Here is a 23658-nt window from a genome sequence, read left to right as displayed (position 1 = left end):
ACCACACACCCACCACCTGCAGAGTTCCCCAGGGATCCTCCCTGAGCCCCACGTTGTTTAACGTCTACATGGCCCTGCTAGCCACCCTCGTCAGAAACTACGGAATCAACATCATCTCCTATGCCGACGACACCAAACTCATCCTCTCCAATAAACTTGACAAAGCCAGACACAACTTCCACGAAGGCATGGAAGCAGTTGCCAACTGGATGAGAAACAGCTGCCTTCAACTCAACACTAACAAGACAGAAGTACTCATCATGGGCCCTCAACCCAACGCATTGAAGGACTCCTGGTGGCCACCCACCTTCGGAAACCCGCCCACCCCCACTAGCCAAGCCCGCAACCTTGGAATCATCCTGGACTCCAACCCCAGCATGAACCAGCAAATCAACTCAGTCACTTCCACCTGCTTCTGCACCCTCCGCCTCCTACCCAAGTCCTTCAAGTTGATTCCCCTTGAACATAGAAAGACCGCCACACACACCCTGATCACTAGCAGACTGGACTACGGTAACGCACTCTACACCGGAATCAACAAGAAACTCACCTGCAAGCTACAAAACATGCAGAACTCTGCCGCCAGACTGATCCTCTACCTACCTCGACATTGCCACATCTCGCAACATCTGCGTACACTGCACTGGCTTCTCATAGAAAAAAGAATCACCTTCAAGATCCTCACCCACGTACACAAAGCCCTTCACAACACCGGACCAGCATACCTGAACCAGCGACTCAACCTCCACGTACCCCACAGGGCCCTACGCTCAGCCCAGCTCTCTCTCGCCGAAGTACCCTGCATCAGGAAAACCATAACAGGAGGACGCTCCTTTTCCTATCTCGCAGCCACCACCTGGAACACCCTTCCTCTCCACATCAGACAAACCACCTCCTTCCTCAGCTTCACAAAGGAACTGAAGACATGGCTTTTCTAACAACGACCTCATCGGTTTACGCTGTTTCTCCCTGCCCCCCCCAAGCACCTTGAGACCCTAATGAGTGAGTAGTTGCGCTTTACAGGCACTGATTGATTGATTGATTCTATACAATGGAAGGCCATACCATATCATACTACATAATGACAGGCTGTATCATCCTATACCGTGCAATCACAGGCCACACCACACTATAATCTGCAATGACACGCTGTACCATACCACACCATACTATACAATGGCAGGCCATACCATACCATACTGTACAACAGGCGACACCATTATAGACAACAAATGGCCATACCATTACATACAATGACAAACCATATCATACCATGTATTACCATGACAGGACATACCACAGTTATATCACACAATACTATACAATGGCAAACCATACCATCTTATACAATGACAGGCCACACAGTTCCATTCACAATGATACCATACCATACTAAACAATGGCAGATCATACCATATCATAACATACCATAGCATACAATATAATGACACGCCATAACATATCATACTATTCAATGACAGGCCATACCGTACCATACCATATAATAACGGGCCATACCATAACACACCATACTATACAATGACAGGCTATACCGTACCGTACAATGACAGTAGAACAAGCGATGCCATACCATAATAAACTATATGAAAATAAGCTATACCACACTATACAATGACAGGATGACAAGCTATACCATACTATATCATAACATACTCTACAATAACAGGCCATCCCTTGCCATACTATACAATGACAGGCCATACTACACCATACAATGACAGGCTGCACCATACCATGTACAGTGATACCATGCCATTCTATACAATTACAGGGTGTACCGTACTATACAATTTCATACCATACCATACAACAGGTCACACCATACAATACAATGACAGACCATACCATACTATAGAATGACAGGCCACACCATTCCATACTGTACAATGACAGGCCACACCATACCATACAATGACAGGCCATATCATACCACACTGTAAAATGACAGGTTATACAATACCACACCATACAATGCCATACTATACACTGGCAGGCCATATCATACTATACCACACCTTACAATGACAGGCCATATCATACCATACTGTGCAATGAGAGACCATACTATAGAATACTTTAAAAGACAGACTATGCCACCCTATGGTATAGGATGACATGCCACACCATAACAAACAATGACAGGTCATGCCATACCATACCCTGACAGCCATACCATACCATGCCATGCCATACCATAATGAGTCACATTTTATAGCATATTTTCATTATTTTTGTATTTTTTTACAGATAGTAATATTGTGTGGACAAAGATTTCACCTCATACGTGCCAGTTTAACACCCAAATACATAAATAAGCAACTGAAAGATGACCAGTTTATCATTGCGAAGGCTCTTCCAACATGTGTGAACCCATATCACAATGTTTTTAGTAATCTTTGATCAATTTGAGCTAGAAACAAAATTTTTGTTATAATCTGAAGTCTATGACGTTAAGTGATGGATTATGTTCAAAGGCAGCAAATCTTTAATTATGTGAAAAAAGTTGAGGTCGCAGAATCCCATAATTCCAGTGGCTCTGGCTATGAGCAATGACTCCAAGCAGATGGATCTCCCGGCACCTATAGCATTGGCACCTACTGCTTCCTCAGTCTCTCATAGCTGTGGCCTCACTCGTCCTTCACTGCATTTGTTATTAAGCACAATGTTCATTCAAGGCCCCTGGAGACAGGTAATGTTGTAACCAGGAGTCCACAGAATGTTCTAATTGTCATTTATTTAGTAGGTCTAACAGATTCACACTTCAGTATGATGCTGACACTGCAACTAATGGTAGTTTGCTCAGTGGTACTCTGTAACTCAAGTGGCTAATGCACTTGTTAGATATTTTGTGTGTGTATTGTGTGGTCTCTGGTTTGAATTCACAGAAATTAGTTTGTTTGGTTAATGTGCCTGTATGTTTGTCTCGCTATGTGTGTATGTGTGTGCGTGTGTGCGTGTGTGGCATTCAGGTCGGAATGGTAAGGGATAGCTGGTAGGTAATCATTGTGATTAAGTGCTTTGACAAAACTAACTTTATTAATAGTGGAATGGATACAAATAATTTCTCATGGTCAGGAGAATATATGTATTTTATTTGTGAGTCAAGAGAGACTATTGCCAAAGCTCATAGTGCATCACTCAGCCATTGCTAGCGGGGTAACCATCAAGTATGTGAGAGTGCTTGTGACCCAGCACTGTAATAGCAAGGACTTGAGGTCAGTACCAGTCCATTCTCAAAGTTTCATAGTTGCAAAATTTCCAAGGTACATGTGTTACGAGTTGCTTCAGTCCAGTTTTTTTCCCTAAGACTCGTTGTCCTGGTTTTTAAAAAATGGGGTAAAAGAGAGACTACAAGTCCCAGAATACAAACACCCCTGGACTAGAGTAGCTAGTTACGCGTATATCATGGAAACCTGTTATGGCTGAAGCTCTGACTTTGGAAGACTCTTGGTGCTAACTACAGATCATGACAAAGAGCTGTGATGAGGAGGTGTGAAGTAGGTGGGGTTGCTGGTGGTCATGTGCGAGTCAATCCGTAAAGCAGTGGGTTTCTGTGTGTCAGTAGGGAGAGCACTGGGGTTGCCGAATGCAGAGAGCGGGTGTCTCCTCAGCCAAGCTTATGTCATCCTGAGGACCGGAGGGGAATGGAGGGCTGTCGGTCTGGGCTGACTTGCACTAGTAGAGATGTGTCTTACTTCACTGAATAGCAGGAGGCAGGGCACGTCGTGTGAGCGTCAGTCAAAAAAGAGAGTGTGTGACAGAGTATTTGGAAGAGAAAGAAAGAAGGCTTCTGCAGTTTATTAATGAGGTGCACTGGCAGAGCTGCGTGTCACTCAAATGGAGAGAAGGGGTTCTTCAGGTGAGGTGCATTGGAAAAAGCCTTTATTGGGAATGGACAACATAAAGTGGAGGGCAGGGCTGAAGTGCATTTATGGAGATGTGTGTTACTCGGCTCAATAGGTGTGCTGAACGTCGAGTGAAGTTGATTGTGTGTGGACCCACACGCTTCTCAGTGCTAGGAATGAGATGCACTTCTGCTGTAATTCTCTTCGTTTTATATGTCTCTTGCCACCATAGTCTCAAAGAAATATCCTACAGGTTGTAACAGATGCCTAATATCCGAGTTGTTGCAGCGCTTATAAAATACTGCATGAACGTGTACGCTGTTTCTTAAAGCGGGACTCTTCCTGTGTAGGATGATCTGTGGATGGCAGGATGTGATGCCGCCATGGAATGAAACCTATTCATGTCCTTTGTTCTTGGTATTTTTCTTTAAGTTTGCTTCTCTTCACACCTGGATCCCATAAACACACCATACAATTGTTTGGCCTAAGGCATTCGGCACTTTTTTATTAACTGGGGCCTACTTTAAGATATCCTTTTACAAAATGTACAATTCAGTTACTCAGGCCAAGCTTACAGTATAGTGTTGAATTAGACAGTGCCTTGCCTCATATGCATACCCCCTAGTACACATCATGTGAATGTGACATTGCATCACTCTGTAAACATGACACTGTCACATGCTTTACTTACAATATTATCTAGTAGTTTCTAGTACTTATTTGATCTCTGCTTGAGCTGTATGGCATATACTTGGGTACAGAGGTACAACATTTGGTTTTCAACATCTTATAGCTATACGTGTATATTAATACAATCCAGAATGCTCCTTGTTTTCCAAATAACTCGAAAGGAATACTTAACCCTTCCCCATTCCAAACCCAGCCCATTAACCATCCCTGTCCTTTTAAGTTGGATACACTCGGTTGCTTGTTGGGAAAGATTATGTTCACACCACCTAATATTATTGACTAAGCTACACCCCTGCAAGTCTTACCATACCATATCATACAATAACAGGCATACCATACGTAACATACCAAACAATACCCTGCCATACAATACTATACAATGACCGTCCATACCAAACCATACTATTCAACGACAGGCCATAACATACAATACTATACAACAGACATAACATACTATACAATGACAGGCCATACCATGGTTATACTATATCATACCGTCCTATACAATGACAGTCCATATCATACAATGACATACCATACCATACAATCATACACTATGAAATGTTGCCATGTTGCACGGCAGCTGCGTTGTGGTGCAGCACTGCTAAAGAAACACTGACAAAGCCAAGCTCAATCTTGCATCAACGAGACATAGGCCCTCATTATGACTTCGGCGGTCAAAACAGTTGACCGCCAAAGTCACGCCCGCCAGGAGACCGCCAGTGATGGCGGTTTTGAGACCACCATATTATGACTCCTGGCAGCTCTCTGCCATAAATTGGGTGGAGAGCCGCCATACGGGCAGTCAGCAGTCTAGTGGAGGTTGCTCCGCTGGCACCACCACGTCATCACAACACCGCCCGCCATATTACAAGCTTGTAATTGGCGTGGCAGAGTTGTGGTGACGGGGCGGTTCCGGCGGGGCAGGCCCCGTGGCCCCCGTTCCCTCCCAGATGTCCATCGCGAGCAGGTAAGGTGATCGCCCAACAGGGGAGGAGGGGGTGGGAGGGTGTTTGAGTGTTGTGTGTGTGAATGGGGGTGTGAGTGTGTGTGAATGGAGGGGAGGGTGTGTGTGTGTGTGCATGTATATGTTTGAATGCGTGTCAGCAGGGGGTGAGGGGGCGTCGTGGACGCGTGTATGTGTGTACAAGGATGCGTGAGTGTGTGTGGTGTGTGCATGCGTGGACGGGGGTGCAGCTGGGTATGTATGGGGTGCGGGGGCAGGGAGGGTGGCGTCTATGGGGTTCGGGGAGTGGGAGGGGGCTGTGGCTGTTTCGGGGTGGGGGAGTCGCATGCAGGCGACAGAAATGTTAATTCCTGTCGCCAGTATCCTTTCTGCCAGGGATTTCCTAGCAGGGTTGCTGCTAGGAAATCCCTGGCGGAAAGGCGACTCATAATACCGTCGGCGGTATAAGGTGGACCGCCGGGCCAAAGGTTGTACACTTAGCGGTACAGGCGGTGAACTGGCTGCTTTGCAGCCAATTCACAGCCGTGGTCATAATTTGGTGGTCCTGCTCCGTCACGCTGCCAGCGGTGTTCCCACCACCGCCGGCATCGCGGAGCAGGCCTGCCAAACTCCTAATGACCACCACAGTGTTTTCCTCCAGTTCCTATTGCATGTGTGTTATTTCCTTGATACGTTTGCGTATGGATTGAAGAAAGGCAGGTTCGTCCTGCAGGTCCCTCTAGTCGGAACCCGAGACTTAACTACCACAACAACGTCTGCAATGATTTCCTGGACCCCTTCATCGTTAGATGATATGTTATAAAACAGGGAAAAATGTACGAAGTACTTAAAGTGGACAATAATGATCAGATGTGGAATCACACTTATAGTTCATTTGTTGGAGGCAGTACTGATCTCAACCTTGGATATATCCAGCAAAAGGTGTTGTTTTGCAACATATTGGACCTCAATGTGAAGTGTAAGTGACTTTTTTCGGTAGGGCTTGTAGTAGAGCTGTGGGCTCTCTTCTCGATATGTAGTAGACTTGCACAAGGGCTAAAGCATTTGGGAAAGAAAACTTTAGCCATGTTATTTTGTTCTTAGGAATTACTATGCTTCCTTTACCTTCTGTAGCACTTTTGAATAATACACCTAACACATTGAAATCGTAGTTGCTCATATTCATTGTGAAAGCAAAGCCACAGGTCTTAAAAGTCTGAAAATCTGCTTAGATTCTGATAAGTGAAGACTGCCTGGTTGATTTGGTTCCACTAAGTTTGAAAGTACACAATATCTTTAAAAACTGTGAAGATATATGGCCAGTATTTAATTATCTATACTGGTATTAATGTTGTAAGTTTTTATTCTTCTCTTTCTTTTGGTCTTGTCTGCCTTCTATATCCTCTTGTCTTGGTTTTTCTTTATATGTAAAACCAAGAATTTATATACATTCTGCTATGGAACAGTTTGAAATGTATGATAGGAAATGCTTTAATATGAATTGCTATTACTTATATCTGTGGCTTGTTCTGCACTGTTCCTGTGCCCACTAAAAGTATTCTAATAATGTATTTATAAATAAGAAGAAACACTTTCCCTACTTTGTCATATGGACTTTCGCATAGCAACGACACTCCTGGATTTGGGACGGCAGCACCTCTGCGTAGTAGGGGACTGAGTCACTCCCACACCGGTTGGCAGCTGTCGGCCCAACACTCCCAGCTCACTAGCAGCACCTCACCAAACCCAACCGGTGATTTGTGGCAGCCTTGCATGGACTCTGAAAACCACTCTGGGAAACTGTGGTGGAAACAATCCTTACCCTTTTCTCTCTACATCCAAGTCTCTTACACACACATAGGCAAGAAAAGAGATGCAGGACGGTTTACAATACATTTATTGAAAAGACTGCAATCTATGATAGAATGCATGAGCTGCAATGATTAGGATAATGAGGAAATAACAAAATCAGGGTTGTGAAAATTAGAGATGTAAATATAAACAACCCCAACATATTGTCGAAACTTGAGTATACACTTCCTACCTAAAAGCCTAATTTCATTCCTCTAAGCAAGAGCATGGCAATATAAGCCACATATGACCATACAGTGTCCATTAGAAGCACACCCCACACCCGTTACCTTGGTACAAGGTCAGGCCGCCAGTCTCCAGATAAGGATCGGGGGAGACGCAAAAGCTGACGTGGTCTGAAAACTGGCATGCAGCACGGATGGAAATTCTGGCTGGAACCCACTCTAATGTCATTTGTCCTCCAAGACTTTTTTTAATAGGGGACATGTTTATGTTCATGCACTGAAGCCTGATGCGGATATGTACCTAAGCACTGGACTGCTTACACAGTCCTGGGGCCAGCAAAACAAAATATTGTTCTGTGTCCCTCGCATTCTGTTCTTGTGATTCAGAGGAAAAGAACATGATGCAAAGTATGTAATCGTTAGTACCAATAATGACGGAGCGTCTGATAATGAAATTAAAACAATGCTACTAAAGGAAGCCATAATAAAATGAATAAAAAATTAATACAGAAATACAGAGCATAATAACTGAGTAAAAAGGCACAGGCCTCAAGCCTTAGCTAAGCTTTTACTGTGTCCAAGCAACTAACTAAAATGAACTCACAACACCATCCCCTATTGCCGGAACAAGGTTGGGAAATCCAAGCCCTAATGTTAAAAATGCTCTAATAAAAGCATAAAAACTCTAAGAGCATGGCTAAAAACATACATAAGAGACAATTGTCTAAGTTGACAAGCAGGCCACCACTAACAGACAGGCCGAATTAAATGCAATTTGGTGTCATGTTCTACTTTTGAGAAAAAAAACATTGCTTGAAATTTAACAATAATCATGTTCTTGCTAAAAATCCCCGATGTCATCAAGGGAGATTGAGACCAGAAAGGACTCCACTTTGGTAGGTGGCAAGTTGATCAAAGTATTGGCAGAAAGATCGACTGAGCAAAAGTGTGCAGAAGCCTCTGGCGCAGATTGAACTGCGTAGGTTACACTGTCCATTGTGCCAGATATTGTTGGAGCCAGCAAATCCACTAGCGGAGGCTCCATGGATGCCTCACAAATCAACTGCAGTCTCAAGGGGCATGTCAGTGAATGAACCCTTATCGAGAACATTAACAGATCCTTGTCCACAGGAGGTGCACATTGCAAAGCAAGACACACCATAGGTGCACATTCGGAGTGACACCAGATGCAATGGCAGAGTGGCTGGACACATGTCAAGACCGGTCTGAATGTCAAAGACCAATCTAGCTCTAGCTTCAGCTCCTCAAGCAAGGAAGCTGCAAAATACTGCATCATGTTTTTATAACACAGCTGGGCTGGAGTTAGCTCCATCACTCTATTTTGCAAAGAGAGAACAGCCACTGTGTATCAAAAATAGCAGCAGCAGAATTCTCCTAATTAATGCAAAGTTATAAGGAATCCGCCAAAGACACTCGAAAAGAGTGAGTGTATGTCTGCAGGTACTACTCCAAATATGGACTGGAAGGGGCTAACAAATCCAGAACTGACAGCCTTTAAAAAGTGCATAATCCCCACAGTATTTGATGCATTGAATATTCTGCTGACCGATTATCCAAAAGGCTTTGGGAAGTTGGTATTTAATAGGGATTGTATCTCAGCTGATGATCTTGTTGTCTGGAGATCATACATCTCTCTGGCTGAAGTCAGGGCCACATCTTTTTGGACCAATAGTGCCTTTTGTCTGCTGAGCTTGTCAAAGTTTACGTTGGAAGTGACAATGTGGGGCCACAAGCCTGCCTCTTTTACCTCCTGTGTGGGGTGAATAAAACATGGCTGCAGAAAGTTACCATTTGAGTACCTGAAATCATGTAAGCAATTCCCGGCTTCATTCTGCAGCCGCTTTGATTGTTCAGAACCACATAACTTCCATTAGGAAGCATCTGAAATATTGGACGAATCAAAGAGACGGGAGTACCCTTTAGACAGCATGCCAAAATCGCAACCTCCGCATTGCACAGGCCGTGCAAGGACACCTGCTTACAAATCATAGAATGACTAACAGTAGTGTCACATTTGCTTCTGCTAAGAAAGACCTCTGTTTCGCCATTCATACATTTGTAATCGAAAGACAACTTTCACGCATCACGTATATGACTGTCTACTAGCCACTAAAACCTGTCTACTGCAAAAAGCTTAGAGCATTTTGTGAAACGAAAGGTGGCAATTGGCAGATTTATTACTCCATGTATTAGCCATACTGACAAGGGGATTTCTGCTACAGTAAAGGGCAAGTTTTTGAATTTCTCAATGCTAAGCATGATGTAACTTGCTTCTTTTTTAGCCATTATCTTTTGTTGTCTGGACAAATTAAAAGTGGCAAATAATTGAGTAACGTTAACGTGCTTTCAGGGCATACGGACACTTTTGAGAAACAGCAGTATCAAACTTAACTGCAGAGTAGACCTGAATTAATGAAAAGGTGACTTCCCACATAGTAAATTTATGACAGATCATTGGCAGAATGCTTCAAAAATTATTTATTCAGTTACAAAGAAATTTAGTTCAGAGAGCAAAATTGAAAATAAGGAATGCTTCACTAATCAGTAAGAATAATAATCCAGTCCGGAGAGTTGGAAAAGAGGTCAGGTAGAGTTGTGCGGTAGTATAACAGTTAATTCAGTTACAAGAAAATTTGGTTCAAAAAGCGAAGTTGAAAATAAGGAGTGCTTCACTAATCAGCAAATTTGATAATCCAGTCCGGAGAGTTGGAAAAGAGGTCAAGTAGAGTTGTACGATGGTATAACAGCCAACACGTGTTTCGCCCCTTGAGCGAGTAAGCGAGGGCTTTCTCAAGGCCAATTTGGAACACAACCGGTTTGTGGACTACTGTTGTGTTTCGGGAAGAGAAGCTCTCCGCAGGCAAGGATTTCTATCCTCAATTGTGACAATTTAATGTTCCAACTCTCCGGACTGGATTATCAAATTTGCTGATTAGTGAAGCACTCCTTATTTTCAACTTCGCTTTTTGAACCAAATTTTCTTGTAACTGAATTAACTGTTATACTACCGCACAACTCTACCTGACCTCTTTTCCAACTCTCCGGACTGGATTATTATTCTTACTGATTAGTGAAGCATTCCTTATTTTCAATTTTGCTCTCTGAACTAAATTTCTTTGTAACTGAATAAATAATTTTTGAAGCATTCTGCCAATGATCTGTCATAAATTTACTATGTGGGAAGTCACCTTTTCATTAATTCAGGACTGCAACCTTTGGGAGGCTTAGGGTCCAGGCCTCCTGAATTTCCCACATCTCGTTTTATCAATTCAGCAATACAAAACAGGCATTTTAAGGAAGTCGTCAAGCTGGACTCTTCTTCTTCTCTGGTTTAACTGCAGAGTAGAACGCAGCTGGCTTTTTCCATGTTGTAAAAAGGACACATCATTCTGAATGATATCAATTGCAGACGACACAATATTATTTATGGTATAAATTCTGTTGGACAGACTTTTCATTCCATTATTGACAACAGCTAAAGCTTTCTCCAAGTTTCCCTTATCAGTCTGCCTTAAACGTGCTCTAGCTTCCACCTGGGAAAGTTTCCAGATCTCATTATATATGGCATACAGGAAACGCTTTGAGCGTGGCTTCCTAGATCCTAACATGACATCTTGCAGATTGAGTTCTTCAGACAGGAGAGACTAAGGTGTTCTTTTACAGTTCTGAAAGTGAGGGAAACAGCCCTTGTTGGCACAGTTTACCCACACTGTATGTAGTAACGGTACCTGAGTGTTAAGCAGAGACAAAGCGAGGATTAGGCCAGCTGGTTCTGAAAGCCCCAGAGGAATTATCAAAACGTGCCTGGCACTCATTTGTGTCCATTGGCAAAAATAACCACCCGCAGGGACACGAAAGTGAGGAGTTAAAGGTACCAATCTGAACCTAAGCAGTTAATTGTTCTTCAATGAGATTTAAAATTTTTTGCAAATTATGAAATTTAGCAGGTGCGTGGATACTGGTCACGCTCAATTCTTTTAGCTTTGCTAACCCCAAAAAGGATGTTTGCTGGAAGGTGTCATTTAAAAATATCATTTGTGAAGGAATAAGGCATGCTGGAAACAAAGCTTCCCTGCCCTGTATTTGCCAATCTTTTGTTCCCCAAACACTTTTCAGTTTTATAGTGTTTCTCCAGTACACATAGCCTTCCACAGCAAGACAGGAAACAAAGAAATCTGAGTAGATTAATTTTGTGTCACTTAGCAATAATTTCCTCATTCTGGAAGACGGTAGTTTGAAATAGTAGGCAAACTTATCTACATATGTTTTGGGACTCCCCACATGTGGTATCAAACAATGTTCCCACTATGTGTAATTAGAAACTAATCTTGGAGTACTGGTTTGGTGCAGAAAGGAATATCCGTAACAGTGATGACAAAACATTTACCCACAATTCACTGTGTTCATATTCACTTTTAAATACAGTGTAATATTCAAGTTTAGACAGCATAAAATCAACTGTTTTAACATCCCAGTCATCAGAAACAATACGAGGTGTGATAACACCACTCACTGAAATTTTAAAAACATATGGAATCTGAATGACCTCTGTAGGACTGAATATATGAAATGGTACTTTATCCCACACAATCCCATCTGGAATCAGAATTGCTGAAATGTTCACAAGGGACAACTCGCTTCGAACCTTTTAGGAAGATAGGTAAGGTGTCAAAACCTCATCCACTGGCTCAACGGCAGAGCATTCAGGAAGATAATGATCATTTGTCAGATGGAAAAAGACAATTATAAAACCAATCCAAAACAGAAGGGCAAGCAATGTCAACAATATCCACAGACAGTACCATAGTTAAATTAAATAATCGTTCTTAAGCCAAATTTACAATTTACGGGTCTTTGATACAGTCTCAGTTGCAGATGAGTCAGAAGAAAAGTCATCCATGTTGATGAAATAACCAGAAGCAGTCTCTGCAAACACAGGAGCCAGTGCTGAGCTGGTGGATGGAACCATTTGTGGTGGTTCATGGAAGACAATGTCATCTGTGTGGGTTGAATGGGAATAATAGCGTTCCACATCTTGGACAGTGTTAGCCAATGAAGTGGTGACGGGAAACAGCAGAAGCTCATTCTCCGCCCTCCTCATGATCGAGGAGGCAATTGTAACATTGTTGCTGGCAGAACCCTTGTTTACTGCTTGTATAGGTATATCCTGTTGGGTAGTAAGAGGGGAGCGGGTACTACCCAAAGGACCGGTTAGAGGGGAGCGGGTACTACCCAAAGGACCGGTTACTACCCAACGGACCTCTGGGTCTACTGTGCATGATCAGCCACATGGTGCAATTTGAAGTTGTTAATTGATTAATATTGTTTATCCCTGGAACCAGACAGCGGTGGCATGATGACAGTTCTGGTAAAGTGTATTCAGTGGACTGGAACCAGTGCTCTGTGGGATGGGCCAAATTCCTTTTTCACAGCAAACTTTTCACGCACTAGATCCCCTATTTGAGGAATCCAGCCAGTAGATGTTGTTGGCAAATCCCTTATTCTCAAGGTGGCGGCACAGGCGGATGAATTCTCATCACAAAATTACTGTAGCTCCTGTAAGACAGCGACATGTTCATTTATGTCCAGCGCTGTGTCTGCGCCATCGTGCCAGAACCATCAAAATCAGGGATATACACAGGTATCCCATAAAGGACCATGTATGAGTTGCGACCTCCCAGGAACATTCTGGGCAGATTATTTAGTGCTCTCTGGAATCCATATAGGTGATGAAGCCAACTACGGCCTGAACCTATAACTCTTGCTGTTAAGGACTGCTCCCGGCTCACTAGCAGCAGCTCACCAAAACCCAACCAGTAAAGGGGATTTGTGGCAGCCTTGCATGAACTGTGAAAATCCCTCAGGGAAATTGTGGTGGAAACAAGCCTTACCCTTTTCTCTCCACATACAAGTCTCTTACACACACATAGGCAAGAAAAGAGATGGCAAGACGGTTGTCAATACTTTTATTGAAAAGACTGCAATCTATGATAAAATGTGTGAACTGCAATGATTAGGATAATGAGGAATAACAAAATCAGGATTGTGAATTATTAGAGATGTAAATATAAACAACCCCAACATATTGTCATGAGTATACAATTCCTGCCTAAAAGCCTAATCTTTGTACCCTAAATGAGAGCATGGTGATATAAGCCAAAGCTGTCCGTACGGTGTCCATAAGAAGCACACTCCTCCCCTGTTACCTTGGTACAAGGTCATGCCACCAGTCTCCAGGTCAGGATCCATGAAGACACATAGGGCCTGATTCTAACTTTGGAGGACAGTGTTAAACCGTCCCAAAAGTGGCGGATATACCACCTACCGTATTACGAGTTCCATAGGATATAATGGACTCGTAATACGGTAGGTGGTATATCCGCCACTTTTGGGACGGTTTAACACTGTCCTCCAAAGTTAGAATCAGGCCCATAGGCTGAAGTCGGCCAAAAACCGGAATGCAGCATGGATGGAAATTCCGTCTGGAACCCCCTCTAATGCCCTTTGTCCTACAAGAAGTTTTTATAGGGGACATGTTTCTATTCATGTACAGAAGCCTGACGCGGTTATGTACCCAAGCACTGGACTGTTTACGCAGTCTTGGGGCTGGCACTACAAAATATTATTCTGTGTGCCTCGCATTCCGTTCTTGTGATTCTGAGGAAAAGAACATGATGCAAAGAATGTCATCCATAGCACTGAAAATGACACTCTCGCAGAAGAGCGGCTGATAATGAAATTAAAAAAAGCCACTAACAGAAGCTATAATAAAGTTAATAAAAAAATTAATACAGAAATACAGAACATAATAACTGGGTAAAAGGGCACAGGCCGCAAGCCTAAGGTGACCTATCACTGTGTCCAAGCGACTAACTAAAATGGACCCATGACAGCTTCTGAATGCTAAATAGACATCTGTGTAATATAATGGGAATTTATAGAATGTGATAGCAACATGGATGGGTATTCCAGAGATAAGATTCCTGAAATAAGCTGCACTGAAAAACTCACATGTCATTTGTAAAAGACTTGTTTTAAGTTGTTTCCTAGATTTCAAGTAATCATGTTGCAGACAGATTTCTAACAGAAGACTATTGCAAAGTTTTGCAGTCACATAAGAAAGGTTTCTGTTTCCTTATCCATGACCAAGGATGGAAGGAGCATATAGAAAATAAATGGCAGCACATATTAAAGAACAAAGTAGTCTGTGGCTGATAAAATATGAACAAAGAAATTCTAACTGATTGCCGTAGTTGGCCATGTGGCAAATACACAATGGCTTACTGAGATCTTTTCTCAGCCAGTGGTGAGCAAAAAGAAACCTATGTGGAGTTGTGTCTGGGTAGTTTTAAGATTAGTCAACCTGCTGAACTCTGAATTACCTGGGCTGGAATGGAATATATTTAGGAAGAACGAAGCCCTGAGACATAAAGAGTTTTTGTTATCTAGACTGCTAGTGATGACTACATGTATAATATATGTCCTAGTTTACTAGGAGAACAAAGGAAAGGTCTTCTTAAGAAATGGTAGTAGCATAGGATGGCAGATACCACCTTGGTGCTCTGGGCTTCAAAGGGTAGCATTAAGACACAAATTTAAAGCTGAGATTATGAATCACATCAGGGGGACTAGGAAGGGTCCCTAAACATTCAGGTCACCAACTTTCCAACAATGGCAAGCTGTGTACTACCAGTACCTTAGTTCCATCTCTGTTAAATTGTAGAGACTTTTGACCATCCAGCTGGAAACAGTCAAAATACAAGATTAAAGACAGTCCAAAGCACTCAGTATATTTTGATCAAACCTTATGAGAAGCTGAGTATTATTGGCATAGCAATACATCCATATTTTAACAGAAACTAACAGGCACCTCCAAAGGACAGATATAAATGTTGAACAAGTTGGACTAAATGCTAAAATAGCAAGAAGATTAAGAGAGCCTAGCATGAGCATTGACCTTCACGCCAATTTCATTCAGATGAAGACTGAGGGCAGTGCAGGAGACACTATCAAAGGCCACAAAACACAGAATAACATGAGAGCAGAACTTCCAACTCCATCCAAAGTTATTTATAGGATACCTGTCACAGTGACACTGATTTAGTCCGACAAATGGATCCGAAGCCTGGCAGAGAGCGCTCTCAAAGATTGTTCTATTCAATGTGCAAAGATTGTTCCTTATTGATGCCACTCTCTTAACTTTTTGTGGGAAACAGCAAAAGACATAAGGGTCAGTAGTTAGCTATAATAGCTGGATAAGTCTATTTTTAAGAAGAGATAATACAATAGCCAGTTTTCAAGAGAGGAGCTTTTGGGCAAGATTGCTTCTCAGTGAAAATCTTAAGACTGTCAATCTGATCAAGTTGATCAGTGATTCAGGTATTGAATAAGTTACTATTACTAGAAACATTGGGACCCAGTGGGTCTTCGGGTGGCTACAGGCTTCCAAACAATGTTAACAGAAACTGTGTTAAGGGGTATATTCTTGTGAAGCAGCACTGGGCCAGAGTATTGTAAGTGACCTTTGCGGAGGAAGGGGGCATGGAAGTGGGAGAACCAAGTTAGAGTAAAGCTTGTTACTGGGTGAGAAAACTAGATGCAGAATATCAGTCATTCGGATTTGTATAGTGCACTAATCACCCAGAAGGTTTCAAGGTGCTGGGTCCGGGCTGCTTGGGGTCTCAGTCGAAGAGCCAGGGCTGGTGTCCCTTTCTGAATTCTTGAATGGAGGGAGATGTGTTCAGGCTCATCCATGATTTCACAGCGAGGTAGGTGCAGGAACGGCCTCCACTGATGCTGTGGTGAGGGAGGGAGAGAGAGCTAGAGTGCAGTTGTCTGATGGGTCGGTGGAAGATGAGGAGATGGTTGATGTATACTGCTCCTTAGTTGTGCAAGGCTCTGTTGGTGTGCATCAGAATCTTAAATTGGCCAGCTTCTTCAGGTGCAGGGTGATGTAGATCCATCTGAGAAGGTTGAGGATGAGTCTGGCCGCCGAGTTCTGGATGCTCAGTACGGAGTAGTACCTAATTCAAAACACATCAGGTAGTGTGTAAGTTCTCAGCTGTAGAAATATCAGTGTGATGCATCCAAATGTTAAAATCCCCTACTAAAAGAAAATAAGAAGCTTGGATTGTGAATGGGGCTATAGGCTCCATTGGAAGCAATCCAAAATCGTTGTTAATCCACAGAGGACGACAGAACACAAAAACACACTCATTCATCCTGGGAGAGAATAATATTAGCCAGTAATAATTCAGCCATGTTGAAAGCAGGTGTAGTGTGTAGTGAAATGGCATAGGGCAGTGTCACCTCCCAGTTTACCTGGTTGGTTAACCTGAATAATATTTGTGCTTCTTAGATGACTCCGATATTGAAGACATCTTCAAGGGGGATCTCTCCATTTGGGGTTTCTATCCTAGACTTTCCATCTGTTGATTATATCACTCATTCTAGCAGTTCTACATCACATATAATGATGGAGAGCAGATGTGACCACTGCATTGATTTACCATTAAGGCATTCTTTGGTTTGAATGTACAGTTAACAAATAAAACAGATGTTCCTGTAAGACCTCCCCAGTCAGTAGTTAATACAAAAGTATGCTTCTCAATCATCTGCGACTCAGGTGGATTGTGTGGTTTTGGAAAGTGATTGTGTACCTACCAAACAGTATCCTTTTGAGTTTTCAATAAGGGTTAGCATATATTTCAACACTTCTGATTCAGCTTGGAATCTGAGGATGTTGTAAGGCACAAAATGTTTTTGTTGCTTTCTCCAGCTTACAACTCCCCTTACATGAATAAACTTTAATAGCAAATTCATTCTCCCTGATTTATTTTTCTAAATATCCTTCTTATCTGTTCTCTAATGATGGTCTGGGTGATACTGAGAGGTTTTAGAGGGTGATCCCTTTGGAAAGCAAGAAGGGTTTTCAGGGTAGGTAACCCCATCCAAGTCTAGGGAGGTGTTTCACTTGTTTGGACAGCGAACATGAGTCCATTGAGAGTCCCCCCCACCCTTCCAAATGAGACTGGAGAGAGACGTTATTCTCCTTGGTCAGTGAACAGGTTCACAGATATGATCTACTTCCAGTTAGCAGGCACCTCAAGTCTCACTCAGTGCGAGTGAGTCTCATACACGTGGAGGCTAAATGTAGTACCCGCTTAGAACAGCTAGACCCTGAACTCTAAATGCTGCTTCGTTCAGAGCTCTGCTGTTTGAAGACCAGTGTTTGAACGCTGCAGAGGCTTTAGTTAATGGGCAAAGTAGAACTGGACACCTTCAGAGTATGGCTACATTATGGTTTAAAGCCTTTAGAGTACATTAGTTAGTGTTATTTTATTTATTTTGCATTATTTTTTTTATAATTTCACTGATATCACTCATAGTGCTGCCATTGGTGTCAATGGCTGTTAAGACATCCACCCCCCCCCCCAGGTGATTTTATGAAATATGCACTCATTCCCTCATTTAATGACAGAGGACTTTACATAATTGATCCTGAAGAATGGCGAATACCCCGGTTTTGGGTCTTTAGACTGGCAGAAACCCCTGCATCATTTTGGGTTGAAGGTCATTCCCCTCTTAGTTTTAGTCTATCTCTTGGGGATACACAATACATTTCTGAATGTGTCCACCATCATCAGCCAGTCCTGGCTTTTCATGCAAAATCATGTTATCTTCTGGGGCTAGAACTTTTGCTTTTTACATTGTCAATAGAAGCTCATAAATCCCAACATGCAAAGTGGCATTAGCCAAAAAGCTAGAACTGGCTAATGGTTTGACGCATATCATGCAGCCACTTGTCAGCTGTGTTTAAAAATTTTACAAAGTGGTCTTGTCAGTTTCGAAATCTGTGCTTGTTTCACATACAAGACCATAACGAGGGTACATTGTTGCATTCACATCATGCATTAAAACAAGCAATGACACTGACAATCATTCTGTCTTGTGTATACTGAAAAGGTTGATGCCAATTCACAGAACACATGCATAAAATGGAAAGGAGAGGCTCAACCTTCCATAACACAAAGAACAGGTAAAGTACAGGCGATAGCAGAGGGCTGTGAGGGAAAACGTTGTGCCATGTGCACTGAAGAGGATCAACACAGACAGCAACAGTGCAAGCTCCCTACTTCACAGACAATTTATAACATGGCAGCAGCAAAACAAATTTCTCTACCTCAAATAAGGCAACTGCAGAACACTCTTCCCTTCCCTTCAGAAAAGATCCAGCACTGCTGCAGGCGTAGTACAAGCTTCCATCACTCACTGAACATCCACAGCTAAGGAATCAGTAACATGTCTGAAGCAGGCGACTAAACCACAGAGAGGAGCACATAGGATGATCAGTGAGCGGATTTGCGAGTGCTGCAACCTCTTTGTATGAGGTGACATTTAATCATGTCACCACGCGTGTAAGTTGTTGCCACTCTCACGTATCCCGCTTTTAAAAACGTTTTCACTAAGATGACGTTTCATGTCAGCATCCTTGCTGTCACTGCTTTCACGTGTCCTGCATTCTCGTGCAGCGCTGTCAGTGATGTTTTGTCATATCCTGAAAGTCCTGCTGTGGCCGCTCGAAGCCCAAACTCTCAAAGGCTTAGGCCGTACTATACCCAAAGAGAGACCTTTTTGGCAGTTTAAAATCAAAATGACAAAAACAAAAAAAATACCTCAATGCTCCTTTTCTGCTCTTCCTCCTCCATTGCCCTCCTTTCATTTCTATACTGCCTCCTAGATATCCCCCTCTCCATTCGTTCCCCAGCTCTACTCATTTTCTGTATTCCTCCCTTTTTTTCGTCCACCTCTCTGGATTTCATTTCTTTTATCAATATCGTCTCATCTTCCTCTAGTTTTTCCTTCAACAATCTTCTGATGAGAAAAGCCCAACCCGATCCCGACACGTACCTGACCACAGGACCTCAACTCCTCCCGCAGTCCACGATAGTCGCCTGCAGCAGCCGGGTAAGAGAAACAGCTTTAGGAGGGGACAGGGCCGACACTATCAGGCAAGACAGGGACACTGAGAACAGGCTCTCGACTTCTGTGCTCTCTGGGGAACTTAGGTGCACTTTACACCTACTTGGGGTGGGCTATTTTTCTAACCTTCATTGTTTTCGTACAGTCCCAGCGACCCTCTACAAGCTCACATAGGTTTGGGGTCCATTCGTGGTTTGCATTCCACTTCTAGAGTATATGGTTTGTGTTGCCCCTGTACCTATGTGCTCTCATTGCAATCTCTTGTGACTGTACATTGCTTGCATTGCTTTCTATTGCTATTACTGCATATTTTTGGTATTGTGTACATATATCTTGTGTATATCTGCTATCCTCATACTGAGGGTACTCACTGAGATACTTTTTGGCATATTGTCATAAAAATAAAGTACCTTTATTTTTAGTATATCTGTGTATTGTGTTTTCTTATGATATTGTGCATATGACACCAGTGGTATAGTAGGAGCTTTGCATGTCTCCTAGTTCAGCCTAAGCTGCTCTGCTAAGCTACCTTTTCTATCAGCCTAAGCTGCTAGACACCTCTTCTACACTAATAAGGGATACCTAGACCTGGTGCAGAGTGTAAGTACCCCTTGGTAACCACTACAAACCAGGCCAGCCTCCTACACGGGCAAAGACATCAAAAGGAACGACGGGCCAAGGAAGAGGAAGAAACGCCGGCTTCGGGGACCCGGAGACCACATGGAGCCTTTGGAGTGGGCCGACGGCCGTGATACTCGGGGGGGACAAGAGAGGAACTCGACAAAGCTGCCTCCATGGACGAAGCCACGGAAGACTGAGGCTGAGAGTGGTGAACTCCGCCAGCCTTCACGCAGAAGCCCGCCAGAGCTCCGGAGAGTTGCGGCTTTCCGGGTGAGTGACGCTGGGCAGAGAGGGTGGGTCTATCAAATTACGACGGCGACCCTACTCGATAAGAACCAGGGCTATAACAGTACCATAAAAAAAACAACGGTTCTTATTGGAACTACATGTATATCAAATGAAACCTAAGCGTAATCGCATCAATAAAACAGTAGCAGGATGAGAGTAGAGTGAGCCAACCCCAAACTTCCCCACAATTCATAATGCCCATCGCAGTTAATCAGATTTTCATCAACATATATTCTACCGTATAACTGTGCAAGAAATACAGTGTCACATTTGAGACCCACAACAACCAAACAAAAGTGATAATCCACGATAAACGTACAAGAAAGAGCATTTTCTAAAATACAGCAAACTGCCTTAATCCTGAGTATACACATGCCTCAGACCCTTTTAAGATTTCAAAGGAATGAACCACAAGGTTCGTTCGGCATAGTCGAAGATGTTTTGACCCATTAATGGATATGGGGTCTCATCAGGTCCGAAGAATAAATGGGACACCTAGAGTCAAAAGATAATAAATAAATGATTGGAAAAACAGTTAAGTATAGATGGATGAATTAGACCCACAATGTGAATTAGTGGGGGGTAATACCGACCTGAAGCAGGCAAATAAACCAGAGAAGGGTGCAGCCCACCACATGTGCTCAGTGAATTAAAATTACTTACGCTGGGGTACTGTATTTATGGAAAAAAACAAAATAAATTAGAAAAATTAGAGAAACTTAATACACCAAATCTTGCTGGCAATATCTTGGTTAATTGTAGCACACATTGGAGAGAAAACTGACTTACTGCCATGTAAGTTGAACAAATCCTTTGCGCAATAATCAGAGCCATGCACAACCCAATCGAAATGTTCTGCACAGTCCGCTGCCTTTTAATATAGTATTTAAGGATCTGTTACTGGTCAGCTCCCATATCTATACAATTTGCCCCCGATCGTGAAGATCATGATAGCAAGCTACACTAATTAGCGTCACACTGCATATCAGGATCTGACCACGAGGTGCGCGGCATGTTCTATTTGAAAGATAGGGATGGTCTATGACAACAAGGTGAGAGCACAAGGCTCCTGAGTACGGAGGCCTACAGGAGGCGTGGTCAGCCCATGGTAATGCTAAGCTGATCATGCTGCGATCTGGTTTGAACGGCCTATAGAGAAAACAAGCATTTGCAATGCAATGGGTCTCACGTTTGATCTAGTTAGAGCTATTAGCGTTGTCAATTCCTAACTGGACTTTTCTTGCCATATAAATTGAAAATGAAAAGTAAAGCAGTTGACATAAGCAAGCTGATTCAAAGCGCCACAGATGCCATGAGCGTGAAGGAGAGACACAAAAGGAAAAAGAAGTTTGCTAGCAGTCAAATGTATTGACAAACTTGCGATTATCCATGTAACAATGACGGTGTCTAAGGCGGTAACAAAACCATTCCAAGGAGGGACAAACGTTCGTAAAGCATTTACCAATGATAACAAAAGATTTTTGAAAGGCAAGTCCATGGACAAGTGAAAGTGATGGGCATGCAGTGGGCGTGTTTAAAAGCCCACAAATAGATTATAAAAAACCTAATGAATAAGTTAGATACATCCAGCGCTAGCCTCATCATATTGCTTTTTTCCCAAAGCACTGATAAAGCCAATAGGTCTCACCTATGCAAGACCTATTGGCTTTGTCAATCTTTTTTGCTATGTTGTACAGCTGCATGGCTGCTATGCAGCATGGTTCAAAATAAAATAAAAAAGCGATATGATGGAGCAAGCGTTGACAGTGCAATAGCACTTTTAAAAAAAACTTTCAGCCATGTTGTATAGCAGCCACGCTGCTGTATATGGCTAAGAAATAGCATAGACAAAGCCAATAGATCTTGCATAAGTACGACCTATTGGCTTTGCTATTGCTTGTGGTTTTTAGGCAAGGGTTGATTAAGTGATTTTTCCAAGATCGCTGGAGGTTAATTGTGCTGGATTAGAACTTTATTCACCAGTTTCAAAGTCGGCCGTTAGACTGTGTCATGATATAAATATACGTACATTTTGTATTTATATATATATGATTGTAAATGTATACTTTAACACATCTTTACAATTAAGTGACAGAGGGGATGTGAATGAATCTCAATAATCAATGAGAAGGAGAAGCAAGAGCGGATCAGAAATAAAACCCAGATTGGATACAGTTACGTGTTTCATTTACCAATTGATCCTTCCTTACCTGTTGTTATGTATCGCTGATTCCCACATGGTAGTGGATCCTTTCGGATGATATGGAGTTTTTTCTGCAGCATGCGTCCTTCTTATATGTCATTTCACAGGGCTATAGGTTAACCACGTCACAGTAAGAACCACTCCCCAAAAGCGTATTGACTGATAACAAAAGAACGTTGTCGCACATGAGGATCCAGCAAATAATCTGTCTACTATATAGTTATACTTTTGTTTACTAAATAAGGGTAACCCTGCACTTGGCAGGGCTTTACAAAATTGAGTGAAACTCTTAAATGTTCCTCTCCACGGAAATCTTTAGTAAAAGGCAAAAAATGTATTCGTTTGAAGAGAAACCAGAGTACACGTTTCATGGCCACCGTCTGTTGCACCAGGAAACACCTTTCCACAGACTGTCAGGGTGATTTAGTTTACTTAGCACATCTTAGACAAAAAACCCTTTAAAATACAACCAATTTATAATAATTGTTGTAATCCGGTACATTGATAACACAGTTGTTGCTAGAAAAAGAAACAACAGGAGTACTCAGAAGCGACACGGAATTATGGGTATGTAAATTTAGTCGTAGGTCACGTGACAAGAAAGGCTGCACCACAATAGTTTCCCTGCTCAAGTTATAATGTCTGCTCCTTTAACTCTGCACATTTTCATGGTGCCTCACACAGGCTTTTGTGAGGACTGTTGGCACATGAGAAGAGTATTTTAATATGCCTACGTCAAAGCATGCAACCTTGCTCGCTGCTATTCTTTCCCAGACAATCAATGAGCCATTGCGCTTTGTACTTGAAGCCTATAAGGCTGCATTAGCTGCTGTAACAAAACAAGTATTGGCAAAGAGAAACGAGTTAGAGTGCTGTAAATTCCTAACTGGACTTTTCTTGCCACATAAATTGAAAATGAAGTGTGAAACAGTTGACATAAGCAAGCCAATTCAAAGCACTACAGCTGCCATGAGTATGAGCACGAAGAAGAGACCCAAAAGGAAA

The 23658-nt window shown here is 42.5% G+C and overlaps 1 non-coding gene across 1 annotated transcript; it reads right to left on the bottom strand.

Annotated features, from left to right (window-relative positions):
* Positions 1-22900: 22900 nt before the first annotated feature.
* Positions 22901-23015, bottom strand: LOC138247482 (U5 spliceosomal RNA). Its single transcript, XR_011194521.1, has one exon. It is a non-coding gene; the product is annotated as a U5 spliceosomal RNA (small nuclear RNA).
* Between the last annotated feature and the right edge of the window lie 643 nt (positions 23016-23658).

This window comes from Pleurodeles waltl, chromosome 7, assembly GCF_031143425.1.
Source record: "Pleurodeles waltl isolate 20211129_DDA chromosome 7, aPleWal1.hap1.20221129, whole genome shotgun sequence".
Taxonomy (NCBI): Eukaryota; Metazoa; Chordata; class Amphibia; order Caudata; family Salamandridae; genus Pleurodeles; species Pleurodeles waltl.
The sequence above is the reverse complement of the archived record's forward strand: the minus strand, read 5'-3'. Positions and strand labels throughout refer to the sequence as shown.